Here is a 20,914-nt window from a genome sequence, read left to right on the forward strand (position 1 = left end):
AGAGATACAGAACCTAAAGAATCATAATTTTGGGGAGTGGGGCCCAGCCACATGTCCTGAAAAGCCTTCCATGTGATTCTTAGGCATGCTAGGGTTTGATAAGCATGGCTCCAAACCACTGCACTGTACGTACCACTCAGTCTCCCTAATTCACAAATTACTAATGGGGTGGGAGTAGATTACTACTCATTTGCATTTAAGAATTTTTAGCCCTCATCACAGTTGTCCTTTTAGGTTGGATTCTACAGGTAGTTAAAATACAACTCTGTGCCATATCCCATAAGCAGGGGGACTATTCATCCTAATTCTTCTGGGACAGTCCCATTAAACCTGGTGGCCTCTTTCACTCTCAGAAGTGCCAGAGTTTGGATCATAGATCATATGGTGGTCCTAGCTATAAGGCACTACTTGCCCTGGCTGCCTGTCTCTCCAACCTCGTGTCCTACCACTCACCCCCTACTTCTATGATCTAGCTACAATAATGGCCTTCTTCTGGTTCCTTAAAAATCTCAAACTCACTTGTGATGCAAGGGCTTAACACTTCTGTTCCCTCTTCCTGGGAGGCTCTTCCTCTAGATCAGAATGATTTGCTCCTCCTCAGTGGCATCCCAAAGGTTGGCTGGTAGGAGCAGTCTGTCCTGCATAGGGGCAATTTTGAGATGTACTATAAATAGAGAACTTTATTATATTTATCAACATGCACCTGCAATTTTAAATAATGTTAATGATAAAAAACTGCTCCCTTCAAAAAAATATTTTGTTACTTGTCCTTTACTTAACATCGTATTCTACATGCAAGTTGGTTTGGAGAACTCCCAGGTACATAGGTGGCCCCCAGCAGCACAGGGATAGATACTTGCATTCATCTCAAGAGTAAATTCCTAATAGATTCAGAATAGTTGTAGCTTGTTTTGGGTAGTTTGTGTCTCCAACCCCTTTGTTATTACATATTCCTGAGTTTAAACAATAGATTTGAAATAAATTGTGGTAGCACCGTGATTGAAAAGATGAAGAAATAGAACTTGAGTTACTTCAATTCTGTCATCTTATTTGACTTCTTGGAATTTTGATTTGTATTTAAGATCTAAAACACAGGGAAATCCAAGGGAGCCAGAATAGTCAAAAACAGTCTTCAAAAAGAACTAAGTTGGAGGATTCACACTTCTCAGTTTGAAAGCTCATCACAAAGCTACAGTAACCAAGACAGTGTGGTACTGGCTTAAGGACAGTCACATAGGTCAATGGAATAGAGTTCAAAGTCCAGAAGTAAATCTTCACATTTACAATCAATTAGTTTTCAACAAAAGTGCCAAAATAATTCAACAGGGGAAAGTGTTTTCAACACGTGGTGCTGGGCCAACTGGATATCCATATGCAAAAGAATGAAGTTGGGCCCTTATCTCACATCAACTGAAAATGGACCAAAGACTTAAATGTAAGAGCTAAAACTTTAAAACTTTTAGAAAAAAACATAGGTGTAAATATTTGTGACCTTGGATTAGGTCATAGTTTCTTAGATATGACACCAATAGCACAAACAACAAAAGAAAAATGGCAATTGGACATCATCACAAAAAATGGAAAGACAATCCATAGAATGAATGTGAGGAAATATTTGCAAATCATATATCTGAGAAGGAACTTGAATCTAGAATATATAAAGAATTTTTACAGCTCAATAATAAAAAGACAAATAATGCAATTAAAAATGGACAAAGAAGGTATATAAATGGTCACTGAGGAAATGAAAAGATGTTCAATATCATTAACCGTCAAAGAATTGCAAATGAAAATCACAGTAAACTACTACTTCACACCCACTAGGATGGATAGAATCAAAAAGTCAGATAGTAACAAGTGTTGGCAAGGACATGGAGAAGTTAGAACCCTCATACACTGCTGGCAGGGAAGTAACATGGTGCAGCCACTTTGAAAAACAGTCTGGCAGTTTCTCAAAAGATTAAACATAGCGTTGTCACATGACCCCACAATTCCACTCCTATGTATATACCCCCCAAAATGAAAACACAGGTCCACACAAAAACTTGTACAGAAATGTTCATAGCAGCATTATTCATAACAGCAAAAAAGTGGAAACAATCTAAAGTTCATCTACTGATGAACAGATAAATAAAATATGGCATATCCATAGAATAGAATATTATTCAGCGAAAAAAACAATGAGGTATTGATACATGCTACAACAAAGAGGAACATTAAAAACGTGATGCTAAGTGGGAGAAGCAGGTCGCAAATGACAATATATTATTTGATTCCATTTATACAAAACTTCCAAAATAAGCAAATCTATAGCCCTAGAAAGTAGATTAGTGGTTTCCTAGGGCTTGAGGGGAGGGGTGGTGGTATGGGAAAACAAGGGGTGATTGATAAAGAGTACAGAGTTTCTCTTTTGGGGGTAATGAAAATATTCTAAAATTGATTGTGACGATAATTCCACAACTCTATGTGTCTACTAAAAATTATCAAATTATACAATTTAAATAGGTGTATTATATGGTATGCGTATCTCACTAAAGCTTATTCCCCTAGAAAAAGATTTAAAACAGTGAACCATGGTGCAAACAATAAACTACATAGCTGTGTTATTTTTCCCTTTTTTATTAAAAAAGTACAATGATGCAATTTACTAATCCATTACTTTTTTCCATTTTATCTGTACAGTCATGCTTATTTTATTTTTATTTTTTAATTAACTTTGTTACTGGTATGTTAATATAGGAAGTTCGATAACTTTTTTCATTGTGGGGTTTTTGGACCATTATTATCATTCTTTTCATTGCATGATTATTACTAAAAATAATTTGTCTTAAGAGGAGAGCAATGTTAAAAAATTATTTATCCTAGGTGTCAAATATACTAAAAATGCTACTATTGCTCATTATTATTATTTAGATTTTTGCTCAAATGTCAGCATCTCAGACGAGCCTTCCCTAACCACTCTATTTAAAATAGACGCCACTCCACTTCCCCAAATGACATGACTTTCTACCCTTTACTCAGCTTTATTTTCTTCCTAACTCTTACAATTATCTGATATTATATTATTTATTTGTTTATCCCTGTCTCCTTTACTAGAATGTTAGTGCATTAAAGAGCTGTCTGTCTTGCTCACTTCTGTATCCCCAATGCATAGCACATATTCAATTAATTTTTGGTGAATAAATAAACACTAAAAATTATATCTACTGCTTAAATTTCTTCACATAAAAGATTTAAAAAGATAGTTTTATCTTTGTGCACAATTTCTGTTTTTTTTATGTTGAGATGAAAACAATGATTTTCCCCCTTCTCCTCAGCAGAGTATTTCCTGGATGGACACTGTCTTCTACGATAGACTCCAGAGAGATCTGGACAATCCAAAGCCCTTCATCTAGGACTTCAAAATCCAAAAAATTGTGCCTGGAGTTTTATACCTTTGCATTATCTTCAGCAAGGTTTATGAGCGGTAATTCACTCCACAATGTTTCTTTCTTAAAGTTACCAAAAAAACATAATTTTTAAGGTTAATCAGCTTAGATTATCCCAGAATTCATTACTCCAGTCTAGTGAGAAAAACCAGCCTCCTTTATTGAATCTAAATATTGCTGGACTTTGTTAAACAGACTTCAAAACACTTACTTCTGAAAACTTGACAAATTTTTATAGAAACTCCCTTCTTGGAGCCTGGATATTTTTCCTGTTGTTGCTTTATCTCCTTTTAAAAATAATAGTTGTATTTTTAAAGCAAAGCAGAACTCTGTTACCGTTCAATATTACAACTGTTTGGGCAGGCCATAGGTCAAATTCTGCTCCTCCCAAAATATGCCAACCACACCTAGTATAAAGTTGACCATACTGTTAACTTATAACCCTTTTGTTAGTCATGTGCTGGGATATGAAACTTAAGAAAAAAGGATATTACTGTTTGTATAGGTATGTTAACATGGTATTCCTTCTAGAAAAGGCTTCTAAACATAAGGAAATATTCTTTGGAATACCGTTCTCAAAAGTCTTTTGAATAACAGATTCGGTAGATTTAGATGTTTTTGTATGGATCCTCGGCTACTTAACCAAACTAAAGCCTGCATTGCAGAATGCTTAAGAGCTCTGGATAGAGTCAGAACGCCTATGTTCAAATCCCCAATCTACCACGTACTAGCTGGAGGACCTACAACAAGTTACTCATCCTCTCTATACCCCAGTTTTATAAGCTTTAAAGTGAAGATAATAACAGTGGCCACCTCAAGGGGTTGTGATGGTTCAACACATTAATCCACGTTGACCACTTAGAACTGTGTTTGTTTCACAGGACACTTTATCAATACTCAGTAGCCATTGTTTTCAGGTTGAAAGGAAAAGGACATTTAAAATTAAAGTCTTAGTTACCACTAATATGTATATCAATTAAAAATCAAAAGAGACAATCTCACACATTTTAATATAAAATTAGTAGGGAGACTTTATTTTAGCTTCAGGCTTTCCATGTATGATTATGTTTTATTTGTGCAGCTAAAGCGATGGCTTTCTGAAGTGAAAATTTATGCAGAAGCCTAAAAGATTCGAGATTATTTTCTTATACTGTTGCAGCCTGGTAGAATAAGGATCCATGGCCCTCCCGCTAAGCTTAGACTAGACGCTGTTCTTAAACAGTCACATATTTCTTCATTAAACTGTTTTTTAATGGCCTTTTTGATGACTGCCAGTTTCCCCCACAATAAAAGAAGTTTTGACCCGTGAATTCATTCTTTTAATCTAGTAATAACTTTGAATACATTCACTGAGCATTGAGGACCAAATAAGGAGCCAATTAGTTGTATTTTATCATCTGAATGAAATACGAATGCATCGACTTCATCACTAAACTTAAAAAAGTTGCCTTCAATGGCAAAGGAGTCTAAATATTGTTCTGCTAACTCAAGTTCCTTTTAGAGAGTAAGGAAAGCTGAATTCTCTGTGACCTGAAAACGACTAAGCTTCAGGTTCCCTTTCCCTTTGTAAAGAAAGGCTAGTCAAGCGACCTAGTACTGTTTCTACAGTAGCCTGCCCCATAAAATCACTTTAAGAACTCGTTAGAGCACTGACTGTAAATTATGACCCAGCACAGTATTCATTTTCATAAACAAATGCTGTTTATGTTGCCTTCCTCACTTCTTCTTTATTCTCCTTTCTCATTCACCTAGACATTGGGACGATGTGATGAACGCATCCGCTCACCAAGCCAGCATCTTTGGTAAATAGACATCACAGATCTTCAACTCATCAACCAGTTACAACAAGTCAGAAAAGCAACAACCAGGAGAGTCTGTAATCCTAGGGCAGACACTCTCCAGCTGTGTTTGCTTTTAGTAAAAGCACATCCTTTCTCCTCCAGCATTTAGCTTTTGTAGATATCAACCAAAAATATTTCAAAACACACAACATCACCATTCTGTGCTCTCCGCGTAGTGTGTGAGAGGTTCCTGAAGCTAACAAAAATATGGTGCGTCTCATCAGCGTGGATTGGAAAAGATCCTCATTGTCCCCATTTTCATGTGCACTTTCTTTGGGGTTTCAAAACAGAAAGTGAAATATCAGTTTTAACTTTAAATGTGTCCCGATAGCTTTGAGGAGTTTCATATTATAAAATTACAAACACAATTGGGATTTACTAGTTATTCATAATCAAATACCGAAATGCATATGTAATGCACTTTTTTCTCTTGAAAACGTATCTTTAGTTTCAGATGGTCTTTCATTTTCCTAATTATTTGCTTACGTTGTTTCTAATATATCACAACACAAGCTCTAATTTTAAATATATTGATCTGAAAATATTTCTACAGTTATTGCTTTTGCAGGATTCACTTTTTTAAAAAAGTTGAGGAATAAGGCAGCTAATGATATAAAGTAAAGATAATTAATAAACCATTTTATGTTTGAAAGCAATTAATTAACTGGGCAGCTAACTAAAGAGAGTACAGAAACCTTAGTTTTAATACTCACAGGTTCTTATTGTGAATATTTGTTCTGTTGCATACTTTTCTGTCAGGCAAAGTCTCCAGGACGGGAATGGGCCCCTGCCAAGTCTCTGAAAATCGATTGTTCAAAATCTTAATTATAAGAAAGTAAACAAAGAGCGGTTTGAAGCAGTGCAGAGTTCTAATGAGTTAATGTAACAAAACGAGCAAAGTCAACTCTCTTCAAAGCCAGCAGGCTCAGCTCTGACAGTCATCCATCAAACTGAAGGTCTCCTTAATAAATGCCAATTATAGGCATATATGCACAAACGTGGCTAGCATAAGCCATAGGATCATTTCCTCCCAAGAAAGCTAGTGACCAAGAAAACACCCAGGCAGTGCAGGCAACCAGCCCACCCGACAGGAAGGTTTGCTCCTGATCCGAATACTAACCAGCAGGATTTCGCTCTCTCTTTTTTCAGCTTTGGAAAAGTTCAGAACCACACAGAATTTTGTTTGGGGTTATACAAATTCCTTCACAATTTGTATAGAAGTCTAACATAACTTTTTAAAAGCCATGACATGCCCATAATGTATACAGAGTCTCCGACTTCCGCCGTAAGCGAGGCTTTTTCCTAACTTAATCATACTCAAATTTCACCCCTTTTAAAGATCCTGATTCAAAAATGTTCACTCATTCTCCACAGTCCACAAATTTATACCATCTCTTCCTGTGGTATTTTATGTGCATAAATTAAAAAAGAATGGCCTCCAATGAGGATTAAAAGGTTGAAAAAAAATCATAGACTTTCTAAATTTAGTTTCGTTTTTCTTGTTTTAACTCTCAAAATATGTGTGTTAACAAAACATATATATTTTCCTACACTCTTATAAAATAATCCATTCATGTTAACCTTATTACCTAGAGGAAATGCTGGATCGACTCAGGAAGTTACAGCGAAGGCTTAGCATCATGTCACTATGTGACCCAGTATATATGAGAAATAAATATATGAGAACGCTTGAGAAATAACTAAAATATGCCCTCACTGGTACATTAGCTTTTACTGCAGAATTCACGCCATCATATCATTCCCAACCCTCCAAAATGTTTCTCTGCTACCTTTTCCATTATCTACCTGGCCAGGCGCTGAGCCCATCCTAACAGGTTCTTTAGAGGCCCTTGGGGAGGAGAGGGATCTTTCTTAGAGAACATGGCTACAGACCTTTTGTCCAGAAGCCATGGGCCCAAATTTTACACTACAGCACTACTTCTTTAATTGAGATAGGTGGGTTTTCAGAAAGAAGGGCTGTATCCTCCTATGATGACAGAGATAATTAATGGAGTAAATGAAAACGTTTATGTTTGATATTTTTATGCAAATGGATTAGAATAGTCTGCATTAGCCCCAAGTTGATGTCTTATCTAATTGTCCTTTAAAGTGACATCTTCCATCACACATGCAGACCCGTGCTAAATTCATTTATTTCCATCTTGCCTGAAATTATGATGAATGGTCTGAGCTCCATTCAATTATTTAAAATGTGCAAAGAAACAGAAACAATGAAACTGGCAAAGCCCTCTACATTCTTAGGAACAATTTAGGCTAATTAGCATCAACTTCTCCCCCATTCATCATACCCCTTTAGAAATATAAACAAACTGTCAGCTCTAACCTAACAAACAGATCACTGAGCTACTTAACACAAATTATTCTTACATGAAAAGCTCCTTCTCAGGCAATATTCTCCTTTAGGGCATCTGGGAAGCTGAGCTATTAAAATTGAAGACATATGTTCCAGTCAAACTCAACTCCTGGATTGTAAAGATTGCTGTTGTGACAGTTTTCAGTCAGCATACTCGCTGTTGGCAACACAGCCCCAAGCTTGAGCGAAACTAAAGTCAAATGGAATGATGCAAGCAGAGCCCTAGCTGCAGAAGACACCTCACTCTAACCACCACGATGTAGTTAGTGGGTCTCAACTCTCGTGATCTGTTTGAGCTCAAAGGTTTGCTGCGTTGGGTTCTGGAACAATAGGGAGAGGCAGGTAACAAAGGGGGTCTTTGACAAGACGGAGGATTTCATCATGTGTTATTTTTCATTACATCCTATGAGGCTGATGTTACTTAGCTTTCAATATTCAGTTGAAGTCTGTAATTCATGGCCTGTCATCTCAGACAAGGTAGAGAGGAGACAGTTGGAAGGTCCAGGCAGAGAGAAATGTAGCTTACAGATAGACTGGGTATGTCCCCTTCAACGAACTACTTAGAAACTCTGAACTCTTTCCTTTTAACTAACAAGAATAAAAAACTTGTTCACCCCTTTACATACTAGAACTCTGTGGTTAAACTCTACCTGGATATTGGACCAAGATAATATTTTCTTCATTTGTTTAAATGCAGTCACATACACACAGTCGATTTTCATTATTTGCAGTAGTTATGCTCTACAAAGTCACCGTGAACGCTGAATTAGTGAATGCTGAACCCACTGCTCCTAAGGGAAATACAAGGTTAAGTTCCTGTGAGCCTCTGGTCACAACCTTTTCAACAACCAATCAATACACAACCTTATTTTATGTGTGTTTCTGTTTAAAGACACGTTATTTAATATATATTGTTGATTTATTAACATTGAACTCATAACAAACAGCATTATAACTCATGTTGAGCAAAGCTTATCTAACCCATGTATTTCCTCAGAAGGCACATCACAGCCTTCTTGTGTTTAGAAACACTGGGTAGCACCTCAGCACTATGCTTGGGGGCCATTTTAAACAGGAAAATCACCAACAAAGAAGCACAAAAACGTGAAAACAACGTGGCATTAACTAAACAGTCCATGAAAGGGATACTTGTTTACAGCATGAGAGCTGAAACAGGAGGCAGAGCGTCATCTTGTTCAACCTCAGCTGGGAATGTGCGCTTCAGACGACTCAAATTTTTCACCACTCTGCACATGTCCTTGAATGACCGTGAAAGCACCACGAGTATTGATTTTGAGGTTACAAAGAAATTTTAGCAAGTAGGCAAATTCACAAATACTAAATCTGCAAATAATGAGGATCAACTGTATATACACACATACATATTTTCTCCCTTCAGATTTCCCACTGAAGGTCTTTGAGTTTTTTCTCTCAGGGAGCAAGCGTCAGCGTGAAAGTCAAGCAAAGCCTTCACGAGCTAACTGATGATGTAAGTGGCCACAGACTGCCTAGTAACATGATAAGCTACAAGCCGTTCAAATATGTTTGTTCTTTAGCATTCTAGGAACATAAGATGGCACATATAACTACTGCAGTAATAGCATTAAGCCAACCCAGCCCACCCTACATGGTACTGTGTACTGCATCCCTACTTTATCACAGCACTTGAATTACCATTATTTGCTGTAGTGGATAGTTGTTGCTAGCATCCATCTCCTCCCTCCCCCTGCCTACCTAGCTCTCAGATTTCCCACCGATGCTGTTTAAGTAGGGCTGTCTCTAGGTTAGTAGGCTATTGGCCTTTAAGCCAATTAGTGCATGCCATCCCCTTAGCCACAGTGATTCCTTTATGGATGAGCACATGACTCAATCTGGGCTAATGACACACAAGGAGATATTTGCTGAGCACTTCTGGGAAAAATGGTTCCTCTCTGTGAGAGCCATGGTGGGAACCAGCCTCAGGATGAAGCAGATGCTACGGAAAGCAGAGCAGAAAAATGTAAAATACTGGGTCCTTAGTGATCTGGTTGAGCTACTGGAAAAAGTCTCACATTTATCCTACCCTATTTTTTATTTTCCAATTCAAAAACTAATAAATAGCCTTCACTGTTTGCAATTTGAGTGAGGTTCTGTTTTTCTTGTACTCAAGAGAATTCTGATATGTTTACATGCTAGTTTTAGCCTCCTGCTCCTACCACACACACACACACACACACACACACACACACAGACACACATTGAAACAAACATTAATTCCCTGAATTATCTTTTGTTCATCTTCTTATATACTCTTTACTTCCTGGCATCACGACTGATAATAGCAGCCACTGATAAATATATTGAATTTAATTAGTAGACTGGAGAATACCTTCCATGGATGTGATCATAAACAGTATACCGCCTTAACCACAGAATGGTTAATCAAGATGGCTCTTAGCACATTGCTGCTCACTCATGAGAACAAAGTTCTTGTTATGATTACCTTAAATATAGAGTGACTTAGTCTACATTACACACACCTGTCCCATAGAAGACTAAAATCTTAATATAAGCGATCAAGTTGTTTTTTACTTTATGAAGTAAAAATACAAAGATAACTCCATCTTGTCTCCTGCCCATCCCTCTAAGTAGGATAACTTTGGAATACTTATTCTTTGGTTTGTCTGGATTGGGATAAAATGAATAGAGCTGAATGTTACCCAAGCCCCTCGTTCAGAAATGTAAAGCAATATGCCAACTTTTTAGAGTTTCTGCCCAGCCTTTTCTTTCTCTCTGGGTGGTTTTAACAGCCATGGTTATTTGTGGATGCAAAACTGTGTATATAATAAATTGCAACTGCAACTGAGTAACCTCAGAGCAACTGACAAGTGACTAATTATTCCCACAGGTGGCCAACTGCTTTGGCAATTAGCCCATTGTGGGCAAAATTCATTGCGTGTAAGAAAGAGGCTTCCTTTTCAAAATATCCACACCTCCTTTTTGGAGGATGAATGGAGAGGAGAAGACTCACAGGAAAAATGGGGGAAGGGATGAAGGCATAAGGGGTAAATGGAAAAATTAATGGTTTCTTCAACAAACAAACGATTTAATCTGAATTTGCCTTCCAAGGTGGTGGAATTCTACCTAACCGCCCCCCACCAAAGAAAAAAACCTCAGTAACAACCTTAAAGAGAGATCAGGCCATCTAGCTAAACATTTTAAATAATTCTAAGTTCACCTGCTGTGAACAAATATTTTCTCTTTAGTTTATTGCGTGTTTCAGAATTGTTTGAGGGAGCCTTTAGCACTTTTTGGTGACTCTATTTTACCCCATTCTTCATAGTATATAGCAAACAGCATTAAAGAGTTGTGTCTAAATGTATATTTTTTGTTATTTATCTATGATTATACTATTTCATTAGGGTCCTGCTAAAATGTCTCGTCTATAAGCCCTAGATAAATTTCCTACATTACGGCAATGTGGTCAGGTGTAGAATTTTGATTTTAAAGATTTCTTTCCATAACAGACTTCAATAGAGAATTAGGCATTAAAATATCCATACTACCCAAGTGACCTATAGATTCAATGCAATCCCTATCAAAATTCCAATGACATTTTTTACAAAAACAGAAAAATCAGTGCTAAAATTCATATGGGACCACAAAGACCCTCTGTAGCCAAAGCAATCTTGAGCAAGAAGAACAATGGTGAAGGCACCACGCCGCTTGATTTCAAAGTATACTGCAAAGCTATAGTCAACAGAACAGTATGGTACTGGCATAAAAAATGATACATACACCAATGGAACAGAATAGAGACTCGAGAAATAAATCTACACATTTACAGTCACCTGATCTTTGACAAAGGTGCCAAGAACACACACAGGGGAAAGGACAGTCTCTTCAATAAATGGTGTTGAGAAAACTGAATATCCGAATGCAGAAGAATGAAATTGAACCCTTATCTCACAATATATGCAAAAATCAATTCAAAACGGATTAAAGACTTAAATTTAAGACATGAAACTGTAAAACTATTATAAAAAAAAGTAGGGAAAAAACTTCTTTACATTGGTCTAGGCAATGATTCTTTTGGATATGAACCTAAAAGCACAGGCAACAAAAACAAAAATAGACAAATGGGACTGCATCAAACTAAAAAGCTTCTGCATTGCAAAGGAAACAATCAACAGAGTGAAGACACAGCCCACAGAATGGAGAAAATATTTGCAAACCATCTGATAAGGAGTTAATACCCAAAATGCATGAGGAACTCAAATAACTCAACAGCAAGAAAACAAATAAACCAATATAAAAAATGGGCAAAGGACCTGAAGGGACATTTCTCAAACGAAGATATACAGGTATATGAAAAGGTACTCAACATCACTAATTAACAGGGAAATGCAAATTAAAACCACAATGAAATATCACCTCCCACTTGTTAGGACGGCCATGATCCAAAAAACAAAAGATAAGTGTTAGAGAGGTTGTAATGAAATTGGAGCCCTTGTACACTGTTGGTGAGAATGTAAAATGGTGCAGCCTCTATGGAAAACAGTATGGAAGTTCCTCAAAAAAATTAAAAATAGAACTACTATACAATCCAGCAATCCCATTTCTGGGTATGCATCCAAAGGAAATGAAATCAGGATCTCACAGAAATATGTGAACTCCCATGTTCATTGAAGCATTATTCACAATAGCTAAGATGTGGAAACAACCTAAGTGTGTGTTGATGAATGAATGGATAAAGAAAATGTGGTGTCTATATAAATACAATAGAATATTATTCAGCCTTAAAAATGAGGGAATCCTGTCGTTTGCGAAAACATGGATAAACCTGGAGAATATCATGCTAAGTGAAATAAGCCAGATACAGAAAGATAAATACTGCATGTTTTCACTTACATGTGGAATCTTAAAAAGTCAAACTCTTAGAAACAGAGAGTAGAATGGTGGTTACCAGGGGCTGTGGGATGGGGGAAATGGGGAAGGGGAAATGTTAGTCAAAAGGTGCAAAGCTTCAGATATGCAGAATGAACAAGTTTTGGAGATCTAATGTACAATATGGTGACTATCATTAACAATATCGTATCGTACACTTGAAATTTGCTAGGAGAGATCTTAACTGTTCTCACACACCAAAAGAGGTAACTGTGAGATGATAGATATGTTAATTAGCTTGATTGTGGTAACCATTTCACAATGCATACATGTAATTATCAAACATTATATTGGACATCTTAAATACATACAATTTTTATTTTTCAATTATATCTCAATAAAGCTGGAAGGAAAAAAAGAATTATGCAATTTTCCTATCAGTCTCTCTGTTCACCAGAGGTAGGTCCCTTGGAGGACACGATTGGTAGCATTGCAGCATCAAACACAAACAGGTATATTACACACCAGACTTGGAAAAATCTGGACTCTCCATTACCATCTGGCAAGACAATGGCTGCTAGTACGGAAAAGATGAAAACATTTGACAGTGTCCAGTTTGGTGAGAATGCAGAGATATAAGCACTGTACTGAGAACAAAATACACTGCTGAGAACAAAAATTAGAGAGAAATGGTAGCATCTATCAGAATGTAAAAAACAAATTTGTTTGACCCATAAATTTCTCTTCTAAGGAATTATACTACAGATAAACAAGTTTGTACACACACACACACAAACATTCACGCAGACAAATGAATACACACAATCACACACAAACATCCCCAGATATATATAGATACACACACACACACACATCTGGATGAATATACTACATTGCAGGGTGCTTATTGCAGCATGCTTGGTAACAGTCAAAAAAAAAAAGTGGAAACAAGCTAAAAGTCACCAGTAGTGACTGGTTGAACAAAGGATGGTACATAAATGCAACGAAGTAGAATAGTAGTATCCAGTTTTTTAAAAAATGAAATAGTTCTACATGTGGGAACATAAACTACACATCCAAGGTAGAATATACGCTCTATGAGAGCAGGAATTTTACTTGTCTTGATCACTGCTGTACCACCAGAATCTAGAACAGTGTTTGGCACATATTTACTCAATAAATATTGTTGAACTGAAATAACTATGCTGTACATTGCAAATAGGGCACAAATAAAAAGGATATCTATGAAGAACAACTTGACTAGGTGTTCAAAATTAGTGTTACAAACGTGTGCCTCTGGTTGTGATAGCCGAGAAGAACACAACATCACTATGTAGTGTTCCACCCAAGAATATATAGCCAGTAGCCAATCATGAAGAGACATCAGACAAACCCAAAGTGAGAAATACTCTACTAAATTCTTCAAAAATGTCAATGTTACCAATAATAAAGAATACCTTAAGAATTGTTCCAGATTAACAGGGACTAATGAGATGTAACAATGAAGTGTAATACAGATCCTAAACTAGACCTCATGCTGAAGGGGAAAAAAATACTATAAAATACACTGTTGGATCAATCTTATGAAAGTATGGTATCAATGACAAATTTATTGAAGTTTTATGGATGTTGATGACTGTATGGTGCTTATGAGTATCCTCTTTCTAAGGAAATACACACTGAAATATTTAGGGGTTGCTACAATGAGTATGTCTCCCCAAAATTCCTATGTTAAATCCCGATGCCCAATGTGATGGTATTTTGAGGTGGGGCCTTTGGGAGATGATTAGGTCCTCAGGATGGAGCTCTCATGAATGGGATCAGTGCCCTTTTAAGAAGAGATCCGGATAGCTCCTTCACCCCTTCCACCGTGTGAGGACACATTGAGAAGAGAGAGGGCCCTTTATGAACCAGGAAGCAGGCCCTCACGAGACACCGAATCTGCCGGTGCCTTGATCTTGGACTTCCCAGCTTCCAGAATCGTGAGAAATAAATTTCTGCTGTTTATAAGCCACCCGGTCTGTGGTAGTCTGTCACAGCAGCCTGAATGGTCTAAGACGGAAATTAAAGGGCCACAATGTTTGTAATTTACTTTCAATTGGTTCAGACAAAAATAATAGCAATCGATGTGTGGATGGATGGAAAGACAGGTAGACAGCCATAGAGAACAAACGATAAAGCAAATGGGGCAAAACGTCAACAGCAGTGAATCTGGGTAAAAGTTTCTTTCTATAATGCTTGCAACTTTTTTGTAAGTTTGAGCTTTTTCCCAAATAAGAACTTCTTAAAAAGATAAATACACACATAGACACACACACACACACACACACACACACACAATTTCTGGAAGTAAATACAAAAAAATGTCCACAGTATTTACCTCTAGGTAATGGGATTAAAGGGCTTTTTGAGGAGGGTGGGTGATAGGATCACTGAGAGGGAGAGGGACTCTTGGGTTTCATTTAATATCTTTCTACACTGTCAAAATTTAACATGAACGTATGCTACCTTTGTAACAAGAATGCCTAATTAACTCTAAAGCAAGAGTGTGGAGTAGAAAGTGTGTGGCCTCTGGAGTCAGACAGACATTGGCTGAAATCCCGCCAGTGCCCGCTTTACTCAGGATGTGGTCTTGACCAAGTCAAGTAATTTCCTTGAGTGTAGAATTCCTTAGACGACCTGCGCTTCTGTCACAAACTCACTGGGGACTGTTAGGCAGGTCATTTCACCTCCCTGGGCCTCAAGTCTCTCAACTATAAAATGAGAGAACTCAACCATGATTTCTACTCAAGCCCATTTTTGCTGCAAAAGAAGTTTGGTTTTCCAGGCTGTTATCGCCTTTAACAGGAAGAGTTCTTTTGAATTTTATCATTCACATGGAGAAAAAGTGATTTACCATTTTCTGGGCTGATGAACTATTACCTGTCTTCTAAAAGGGCTCACAATATTTTTAAACCTTTGGCGTTGAGGCCACATTGAGTCGTAAGAATGTGGAGATCCCCAGAGTTGGGGCTGAGGGTAAGATGCCCTTTCCCTGCTCTTACTCCTCCCTACCTTTCCCAGGGAGCACATCTCAGCCTTTTCTCTGTGAGTCTGCCTAAAACCCTCCTGGGACAGACATCAGAGAGTTTCTGACCCAGTAGGGCCCTGTTCTCACGTCTCTCCCCTTAACATTTAAACCCATGCATTGCTGAAAGGAAATTTAATCCATATGCTTCTGAGTAATTTACACTTAACACATCAAAATATTCAGTTTTAACAGTTATTTGTTGTCCCAAGAATCCTCCTGAGCCTTTTTAAGGCCTTTTATTCTTAGCTGGCTCAGTTTAGCAGTCATAAATGGAATCTGAACTCTGGGATAGTTCTTTATCTGTATTATTCCTCACTTATATGGTACAACTTGCCAGGCTTTCCCTCCCCCACCCCCTAGGTAAGAAAGTCTTTGTTCTAAGACACTTTTTACATTCTTTTAGTTACATAATCAGGGTGTCAATAATTACAACTTGCCAGGCAACAACAATGACAGGTTCTGTACTAGGAACTTATATGTATCTTCTTTAACTTTCACTTTGAGATGAGCAGAATTTTTTTCTCTCCTTTTCCGGATTCAGAACCCAAAGCTCTGAGGGATTAGGTAATTGGCCTAAAAATCACACAGCTGATTAGAACCTAGGTGTGACCAGTCCAAATACAGCACGTGCTCTCTCTAAATTAAATTAAAAATAAACAAGAGCTGGTGTCCCAGCTTCCACAGCCAGAGGCTTTGCCAGTGGGCCCTCACACTTGTCTCGCTGGCAATGTTTACTCATCCCAGTGCAAATGTCACTGCCTCTCTGAAGGCTTCACTCTTCTTTGCTGTCTTATACATCCTTCTTTGTCACACCACACTGTAATATAATCATATTTATCATGTCCATTTTCCTTTTAGACTATGAGCTTCTTAAATTCAGGCTTATATCTTATTCATCTTTGTGTTCCCAGAGCCCAACCCAGAATAGATGCTTAATGGATGTCTGTCGAATTGGATATCTCTTACATAAGATTGAGGTGGAAATGTCATTCATTGATTCATTACTCATTCTAGGCACTGGAGATATGGCAAGTCAAAGTAAGCAGATCACCTCCTCCACCAACCACCACTTGGGTCAGGAGCCTACTTCTCCACCCGCTGTTGACCGTGTCTGTATGTTCTCTTTGGAGCACAGATCAGTAGAGTACAGCTATACCCTGGAGACAGCATAACACAGTAGTCAAGAGAATGGACTCTGGAGTCAGCCCGCCTGACTTTGGGCAACTGACTCAAGCTCAGTTTCCACGTGAATGGAATGAGGAAAATAAAGTCCCTACCTGATTGGGTGGCTGCAGAACACGATTTATATTGTAGACATCACATGGAAACTTAGAAGAGTGCCTGAAACATAGAGTTCATAAAATATTAGCTACTATTAAAATTCTCTGTATTGCTCAGCCCATTTGTTCCTCTTTCACTGCTAGCCAACTTAACTCACCATTATAAACTAAAAAATTAAATAAAGTGATCTAATATGACTATTTCACAAACGTACTATCTTTGTGAAAGGTTTTTATTGTGTATTGCAAAGTAATATATTAATCCTATCTAAAAATGCCTTGACCAATCTGGTATGAAAATTTTAAACAGAGCACCATTTTAATTAACCAGATTTCCTCTCACTTCTGTAATTTCTCCCAACACAGATATCTCTTCTTTTCCACCTTTAAAACTTCCACTACTTGAACTCGATATTCTTCTTTTAATTTTCTCCTTTCCTATTTCTTCTAAGTCTGCTTGTCTGACCCTGTGTGAACACACAAATGTTGATGAGGCCAAGGTCACAAACTTGCTCCCTGTGCAGGTCAGATTATGCCCTGTTTGATGGCTGCAAATATACCCCGAATCTTGGCCACTGTTACTAATGAAAATCATTTATCACAAGAGAGGCCAGTGGGTGAGGATACCACCCTATGCTTTAAAAACCTTGGCTATCTATTAAAATGTAATAGCTAGGTAAAGGGAAACTATTCACATGCAAAGTCATTTATCATAATATTGTTTTTAATCATCAAAAATTCGAAAAAAGTAAATGTTCAATAATGGGAGAATGGTCTAATAAATTTTATAGTCATGCAATGGATTTTAAATGACGGTTTGCAAAGATTTTTAAGTGACATTACAATATAATGATGAAAAAGCAGAATACAGAAATGTATTTAATTACATTAAATTACACATTTAAATATGTTTACACAGACACCCATAAATGTATAGAAAAAGCAAAAGAAAGACACTGCACTAAAATGTCAGCAGTGGTTATATTTGGGTAGTGAAATGGACGATGGGTGAGTCTTATTTTCTTCTTTATCATCAATAGTTTCAGTTTTGGCTTTTATTGACTGTGTTAAATTTAAATGCCTTGTGTGAATTTCCTCACATTTCAGTTTCCTCATCTGTGAAATGAGGACAATGAGATTATCTGTTTCACAAGTATTATAACATGTCAGATGAGACAGACATAAAAATAAATGATGAATTTTAAAAGTAGTGTTTAAATATTAAATTATTGGCAAACAGTATAACTTTATTATATGTATGAATTACAGCAGTTAGGATTGGAACATTTACTTTGTTTGTTTAAAAAGTGTAAAAAATATATAATACCTGTGTGGCTCCTTCTGGGACTTTCCCTAGTTCCCTAGATTTCCTCTCCTTTACCTCCCCCACCTGTGGCATTGTTATCACGAGGGAGCCAAGGAAATATTAAGGAGGGTGATAGTTTAAGGTAAGAGATAGAAAAGGGATCAAATAAAAACTTCGAACTAGATGCCACCATTTTAGCCAAATAACGGAGAGTGAAGCCAAACTCTGAAGCATAGGAAAGAGTTACATTTGGAATCACTCAGGCACCAAGTAAAACAGATAATGAACATCTCGGTGTTCTGGACATGAAACCAGCGATAACTTTAGTCAGAGGTGGCCTCACTGAAAAGGTGCAAGCCTAAAGGGCTAAAGGTAATGAGGGCTCCCATCCTGAACACAAAAGAGAAGCCCAGGGTGTCCCAGTGGGGCTGGCAGGAAACACCCATCTATGTGTTTCTCATCATAGATGCTGCTTGTCTTTTGTTTTTAATTTTAAGAAAGAAAAAGGAGAGTCAGTGTGGGGATAAATCAAAGCTACCTATTCCAAAGGAAAAAGAGATATCCTGAGTTATTGAAAAGAAGAAACCAAGTGATCTCAAGGGTAACACAGGTTACTTATCATAAAGAAAGACAAGGAGGTCTATTATTAGAATAGAATTAATAGAATTCTATTAGCAGGATTCAAAAAATGGTAGGTTATTATGAGCCTCATTTCATCACAAATCCAAAATGCTCCAGGTTGAGTCAGCTCTGCTAATGCTGTCTCACCACAGACGTGTTAATAGTGCTGCACACTAAAACGATAAGATCATGTCACTCAATAGCAGCCAGACATTAGTAATTTCAGGTATAGATATTCAAAGTACACCAAAAAATAGACCATTTCCAAGAATTGATTCAGAAAACGTGCTCTGGACATAGAAAGAATGTTCTTAGCTAAACAGCTTCTAACTTTTCCTTAAAAAAGTAGTTATCGGGGGCCGGCCCGGGGGCTGAGTGGTTAAGTTCGTGGGCTCCTTTTTGGGGGCCTGGGATTTCACCTGTTGGAATCCTGGGCATGGACATGGCACTGCTCATCAGGCCGTGCTGAGGAGGTGCCTCATATGCTACAACTAGAAGGCAACTAAAATATATAATCATGTACTGGGGGAATTGGGGAGAAGGAAAAAAAAAAGATTGGCAACAGCTGTTAGTTCAGGAACCAATCTTTAATTAAAAAAAAGTAATCAAGGTCAATATCTGTATTTTTATTTATCAAGCACATATAGTGCCTACTAAGTGCTAGACATTATTCCAAGAATTTTACTCATTCCATCCACATAACTTGCCTATCATGTATTATTATTATCATTCCATTTCACGGAGAAAGAGACCGAAACAGAGAGATTAAAGCGCTTGACGTCTGCCAAAGATCTCTGCAAAGAAGTGAAGTTTCCAGGATTCAAACCCAGCCATTCCCTCTCCTATAACTATTATATGTAATTGTATATACTTCGCAAGAACACAGGGGAAGTCTGAGAACCAGAAAGAAATGAAAATACGTGCGAATCAGTTGTGGATTCTAGCAAAAGTCACAATAGGTCTCAATTTCCCTGGGACCGTCCAAGTTCATACCTATTGTCCCAGTGTAATTACTAATATTATCCCTTGTCACTCTCAATAGTGTCCAAATTTGGCTATAAATTATAGTGTTGACCTGTTAGAAAGGCCCTATTCGACTACCATGGGTAAGGCTCTTAAGCTTTGTTATCCATAATTTCCTCATCTGGAAAACGGGAATGCTAATGTTTGCTCCCTTTTTGCCTCCCAAGATGATACTGTTGTGGCATCATGCAGAAGAATATAAATGTAAGATATTTGAGTGTTACAAATGTCAGAAAGCTGTATAGGGAACTTCTATAGCTGCTGAGCGCCCGTCGTGAAGCACGAGCAGCGCATGAAGGTGAATGCTTTACATTTGTTAGCGGACTCATCATCCATGAGTACATAAGCCATTTTTATTCCTACAAAACAAACATTTGTGATAGAAATCTTGGTGTCAGGATAGAGTACAAACAAACAAATCATTAAGTCACTCTTAACATTATTACTGAACCAGAAACTATGTCAAGAAACTTGAAAAGGAAGCTTTGCTAATTTCATTATATAATATCCACTTTATGGTTGACTCATTATTTCCACATAAGCAAGACAAATGAGCAGAATAAAAAGAGTAAACTGTTTTGTTATTAAAAATACAGTTTAAAAGGCTAGTACTGCAAAGTAATTCATCAGAAAGAAATGCTATAGATTCACTTTACAAAAGAAAAAGTCTACTGAGAACTTGCTGCTACAGCAATGAGTTGAAATTCAGGAAAATTGACTACATATTGGGAATTAAAAGGTGTGAGCTCTATCATGAGGTGTATCTGTGGGGGGGTGTGTGTGAATCCCTTAGCTTTTTGGTATGGAAATTCACAGAAATAGAAAAAGGAAGAACACCTAAAATGGATAAAAGTATTATATCCTTTAATCTTTTTATATATTTCCTCAGTTTTCAACTTTTGTTTCCTGATTTCCATCCATTCACTTCCCGACACTCTTAATTTCTAACATATTGGCCATTACCTCACAGGCCATCACTTCATTTACTCCTGTTTAATTTATCATCTCGTTAAATGTACTCATATCTTTGATTGAAAATAAGGGAAGAAATCTAAGTATATTCATTGTGTTTATTTGTTTTCTTAAATTTTATCTTAAAAGCAGA

The 20,914-nt window shown here is 37.2% G+C and overlaps 1 protein-coding gene across 1 annotated transcript in view; it reads right to left on the minus strand.

Annotated features, from left to right (window-relative positions):
* The window catches only part of SLC25A21 (solute carrier family 25 member 21), a 438,847-nt gene that overhangs the window by 372,445 nt on the left and 45,488 nt on the right, over positions 1-20,914 (minus strand). The window contains exons 2-3 of the mRNA XM_070629002.1: positions 16,857-16,920; positions 5,983-6,067 (exon numbers count right to left, since the gene is read on the minus strand). The gene's annotated coding sequence lies outside the window, so the exon portion shown is untranslated. The remainder of the gene's footprint in view (positions 1-5,982; positions 6,068-16,856; positions 16,921-20,914) is intronic.

This window comes from Equus przewalskii, chromosome 1 (genome assembly GCF_037783145.1).
Source record: "Equus przewalskii isolate Varuska chromosome 1, EquPr2, whole genome shotgun sequence".
Classification (NCBI taxonomy): Eukaryota; Metazoa; Chordata; class Mammalia; order Perissodactyla; family Equidae; genus Equus; species Equus przewalskii.